Source organism: Lissotriton helveticus, chromosome 7, assembly GCF_964261635.1.
Source record: "Lissotriton helveticus chromosome 7, aLisHel1.1, whole genome shotgun sequence".
Lineage (NCBI taxonomy): Eukaryota > Metazoa > Chordata > Amphibia > Caudata > Salamandridae > Lissotriton > Lissotriton helveticus.
Window position 1 is genome coordinate 612844466 of NC_136068.1, and position 6000 is coordinate 612850465.

The following is a 6000-nucleotide window of genomic DNA, read 5'->3' on the forward strand; positions in this document are numbered from 1 at the left end:
AAATCCTCTGTGTGTTGCTTGAGCCGGAGAACCTCCTTTTCCAAATAATGAATCTTTTTAGTTTCATCATGCAAGTCTACAATCTGCTGCTCCACCATAGAAACACTACTCTCCATTGCTGACCATTTATCAACCAGAAGTTGCATTCGGTTATTAGTCTCCTCAACAAAAGGATGCAGTGCCTGAATTTCCTCCAACAAGAATTCTAGCGATATAGAGGATACAGACTTCTCAGGGGAAGGAGGATTCTGTTTTATTACTTTAGAAGCAGAAGAGGGTGACTGAGCCTTACTTATAGAGTACTGTAATGTAACAGTACAAGGAGTAGGGGAATTAGCCATGTGTGAAGGTGATAATGACCTTGAAACAGAACCAGCACACAATTTAGAAACAAATGACACATTGGGTGTAAAAACAAACTGTGGCTTCCATAGTTTTCCCATAAAAAAGCGAAAATACAGTCAGACAATATCATAAAAGTGAGGAAAGCCTGAAGGTCCACACTACCACAGATGCTGCACTTGGTATTATTGGGAGAAACCATTGGAATTCGAATCTCACAGCATTCAGAATGAGGGGAAAAAAAGAAAAGCACACTGAAATAAATTTTGCTTTTAAGCCTGCATCATATTCCACAGCAAGAAAAAGCTCCAAAGAAAAATAAGAAATAGAAAAAAACAGTCACATTTGCTTACTGGCAGCTGCTGGAGGCATGGGGGTGCACAGAATGTGCTAATTATGGTCCTCACCAGCAATACAGATATATCCAAATGGTGGCCGCTACTGAGGAGTCCTCTGCAGTGCTGATAAAATGTTCAGAAAAATGCAGTATTGAAAAGAAGCAGCGCAGCAGCATCGCGCTACCTTCTGCTGCCTCCTCAGCCAAAAACCTCCATCAATGATGCCGGTAGAACGCAGAATAAGTCGCAACAGATCTGAAGTGTGGTGTAGCTGCCCCTCTAGGTGGCCATCTTAGGTGGCACCGACACAACGACCAACAACTTTTATTCTTTAAAGCAGCCCCTCTGACTGTTTTTAAGTTAAAAAAACTTGGTATTCAGTCAGTGCAAATGCATGGACCGGGGGCTGTCACCCCAAGCAGGCCTTCATGCCTTCCCAGCCATGTGCAGGAATTTGCCAAAGGACTCCTGCCTCATAACTGTAAATAAGACATGGGATTTCATGACTCCCTGCGAATGAGAACTTTGTGATGCGACCATTAATACATTAGTTGTATGACAAAATGAAGTTGGTGCCGGCTGTTTTATGACCCCACTTTCATACATATGGCCCTTTGTGCCCAATCGTAAACAGCCATAGCCCATTAGCTCCATTGGCCATCCAGGAGCATATTATTAGTTTAGAGGTGTATTATTGTGCTAGTTTTAAACCCTTTAATTAATGACGTTCAGTGGTTAAATTGCTTAGCTATGCTTTCCATCTTTTATACACACACTTTATTGGATTTTATTTTATCCACATATATATAGCAGCATTTTCAATAAATAGGTGTAATAGCTACAGGGAAGTAGGTAAAACAACTGTGCAAATACAAAGTTTGCAAATTACACTTTCACATACGGACACGCATGCTCTAAAAGCCATGACATTTTGGGAAGCACATCTTAGATTTACCATGTTTATTCTACTGAAGGTCAAGAAACATAATATCAATTTGTTTTTTATTAATATTATTGACTTATTGAAACCAAGTTTGTCCTTTTAGGTTACTATGTGAACCCTTCACTTACAACTCTGTATTGTCGATTTTACCATTACATGAACATTACAACTTCTCTATCCTATACCTGAAAGTTTTTTGACACTCTAAAAATAACTTTAGGTGGATTTACCTCAACATTAAAATTAGTTCATGCATATATCTACTTACATATTTCCAATATGCAATTACATTAGGCATCTTACAGACACACAGCAAGCTTTCACTTTTGCTTCACATTTCACACTGGCTTGTCTTTCTTCATTTCTGACAGTTTGATAAGTACCCACTACTATATGAATACAAATGAATTTTCTTCTAGGTTGCAGGTTTGCCTACTTAATGTATTTATATTTTTTTCATTTTTTCCAGAATTTGTTTTTGTATGGAGCAACAACAGTTCAGGGCGACAGTGCGCTTTTCACAACAAAAACATAAGAAAACAGCCATAGGAGGGAAAAAGACCTTGCCAGTTTGTATGCAGTGGATAACAAATGTATATTTATAACTAGAAGAGGATATTACAAAGTACAATGACTCATATTATACATAGAGTTGCATTATGTACTTGAAACGATCGTTTGTTAAAGTTTCTTTAAGTATGATGAATGGTCATCTAGCTTCGAACTTCAGAAGTATCGACTGTGTGCTTTTTATTTAATCTTTTTTTATTGACAAGCATTATATGTGAACTCCACAGAGCAAATTAAAAGGAAACACAAAGGAAAAAAAAATAATTAGACGATGTACGAAATCACATTTTTGTGCAAGTTAGCAACACGGGCAAATATCCAGGGTATTTTTATTAGAACTGTATGCATCTATAACAAGCCAAACCTACATGTGAGGCTCCTAGGAGAACATGGGGAAATGGTGCTGAAGGGAAGAAGAATAAAAGAAGGTAAAACAAAGGAGAAGAAAGGAGAAGAATACACTAAGGAATGAGGGCTATGTGCATTAGAAGGGTGTACTTATCAATAAAACCATTGGCAAGGCCATTAAATCTGGCTTAGAGCAGGACAGACAGGAGGGAACCAACCAGCAGAAGCAGATAGAAGTCTATAGTTGTAAAGCAGTCCATCATGCAGATCAATGCAAGCACTGGAGTGGAGGTGGAATTATATATTCCAAAGAGCCAGTGGCATTAGGTCAGTGATGAATGCTCCACTGGTCTGAGCCTTGTCCCGACTGATAGATTCTCAATTCAATGGTAGAAAGAGGCTGTCCAAGGAAAAGAAATAGATCTAAGGGGAGAACCCATAGCTCAATGTATGTAAATTATTAGCAATAGGTCAGTGTGACCACAGTGCTAGCAGTACACAAACCTTAAATGTGAAAAAGAGCACCTCTACAATGTATGTCACTCTCAATCTTCCGAATGGTTCCATTTTTCAGGGTCATCTATGTTATTTGAGAAGAAAGAATCATTTGGTGGTTGTGAAAAAGGTACAAAGTACATTTAATTTGAGATGTGGTGCAATTAGCCTAATTTGGCTTAACTTCTGTTGCAATCCAGAAAGAGTTGTACCACCTCTGAGTATGAGAAGGAATATAACATGCCTACCTGGGACAGTGGCGTAACACAGGTCCATGCAACTCCACAGTGCGGGGGGGGGCACCAAGCTACAGGGGGCCCCTCAACACAATACTCTGACTGGAGAGCTCCTGATTGAGTCCAGAGGGGAACACTCCATGTATATTTCAGTGGGGGCCCACTCAAGTTTCCTTACTCCAGTGACCTGGGACTCACTTGAACTTGCAGGGTTCTAAACTGATACCAAAATCCTAAAATGAAAAACTCTTTCCAAAGTGTTTGCATGTGTTGTCTCCTCTGTTATGTCTCTGTACTGAAACCGGGAACTTGTCAAATCACCTGTAGTGATTTAGTTCCATTACTTTCCTTAACAACGGGGTTGTATATATGGAACCATGAGTATTGGGATGAAGGCACCACAGTCTCACAATGTGGAGGATGAGGAGACCTTGGGGGAAGCCCATAAGCCCTTTTCACAGTTTCCTACCCTAGAGGCCAGAGAGTACAAATGTTGCACGCAGAGTGATTGCATCAACTCAGATGTCTGTGGGACTCCCAAGACACTAATGTTCTCAGCCCTTCCTGCATTTTCTAGCTCCTCTCACTTAGGGCCAGATTACGATGCCGTTAGGAAACTGTCACAAACAAATCTGTTGGGGACTCGTTGCCTACCGAATCACGTCCTGTTAGTCTGGAAGACCGATAATGATGCTTCCCAACATCGTTCGGTAGGGCTCACATTGGTTTCAATGGGATCCTGTGTTCTGACCGAGAACATGGGCTACCATTGGAAAAAAGGGGTGTTTAGGGAAAACCTTGCACCCTGTGGCGGGCGACACATGGTGCCTGCCACATTTTTCATGATTGGAAAGAGGAGTCTCTTGGGTACCCCCAAGGGCCACATTCAGACACCTCCGGGTGAAGGGGGACCCGCAATGAGCCCTCAAAGACTGATTCTGAAAGCTGTTTCGTCTCAGGCAAACTGAAACAGAACGGTTGTCCGAATCGGTCATCGTCTTCACTCATCGGAAACCGTGTCCATAGAGCTGTACGGTTCGGCTCCAAAAGATTCGGGCTGTCCGAATGCCTTCCAGAGCTGATTCAGACTGCTCCTACAGTTTCCGACATTGTAATTGGTCTTTGGTAAAACTGTACGATCCGGTAGGAAACAAGGTGTGAGAAGTTGGCTTGGCATATGATTCCACTATTCTAGTGGGCACCTTGCACCAGTCCAAACAACCCTTATTGATGATAGGTTTAAGACAAACTTTATTGAAAGCTATCCTAGTGGTAGCTATGGAGAACAGCCTTCAGGATAAGTCTTGAAGGAGTGTATAGAAGCTTGGTTTACCAGATTATAACCTCTTGAATGTCTAAATGGAAAGAGACCCACACAAGGTAAATATATAAAATATATTAATTTATTTCTAAACACTCTCTAGTAAACCCTTTATGAGATTGCTGAGCAAAGTACACAATTTCAATACAATAGAACTTCAGTATATAGCACAAATTGACACTGGACCCCAGGGGGGTACCAAACCATATATTCAGAAAGTGATATAAGAACCACAACTTGACTAAACACAAGGCCTAGAGCCTGTAGAAACGCTGGGACCACAAGGAACCAATCATCAACAAAAGAGTGACTGTTGGTGTAAGAGCAAGATAAAGTAACAAAAAGAAAAAAGGAACTGGCGGGTGTGATGGAAAAAAACTCTATTTTTTAAAACAACCCTCACTCACCAACCTAGTTGGTGACATGCTTCATCATAGGGTTCCCACTAGGAAGACCGAGTGTCTCCCTGGTGTGCTTTAATGTCTGAGTTACAGCGGAGCTGGTTATTTTTGGCAGTGTGCTAGTGCAAAAAAAGGAAGGTGCAGTTTTAAAAGATGGCAAGCTGCACCCAGAAATAATTTTTATAACGGGGCAGCTTACAATCGTTAAAAACAATTGAAGCGGACACGTTCTGGCCTTTAAAATGAGCCAACTGTGTTCTAATTTAAAGTGCAAGAGTGGTCAACATGTTTCTGCTTATGACAGCTATTTTCGCTAAGCTTTCATCAGGACCAAAAAACTCCCCAACGGTATACGCACGCTAAGGCGTACCCTAACCTGAGGAGTGTGTGTGTGGGTGGTAAAACTCACGGTTTTACCAGAACGGGCGCTCCCGGGATTTCCAAGGGCCATAATCTGAAAGAGAAATAGACAAGAAACAAAACATAAATGCATCCATAGGTGTATACTTATTTCTCTCATGGTTTGCCAAGGTGTGTTTCCATCCGTGACCTCATGTTTTATGGATCACGTCATGCCCACACCAGTGCTCATATGGTTTCTGACACTAGTGAAAAACCTCTGTTACCTGGTGATGCCAGAGGTTTAAATGTAAAATCTCGTATTATACATTTTATCTTTTTGGGATACATTGTATCTCTTTGTGAGCGTACTCAAGTGGTACACGAGTGGCAACTATAAGTGTACCCGACAACGAGTACGTGTTTAATTCGTACTTTCCCCTCAAAAGTTGTTAAAAAGCATGATAAAGTTTTTACGCTACACACATTACCCCTAAAGTGTGTGCACTGTAGCATGGAAGAATATCAGCAAGATTGGGCGGATTACGTGAAAACAGAAATGGCTTCAAGTCATGGGATCCGTGGTGGGGGAGTCCTTGCCATGTAACTTCTTAAAGTAAATGGAGAAAGCAGTGAATGAGTGAGTTCGGTGTTCCATCATCTAGGA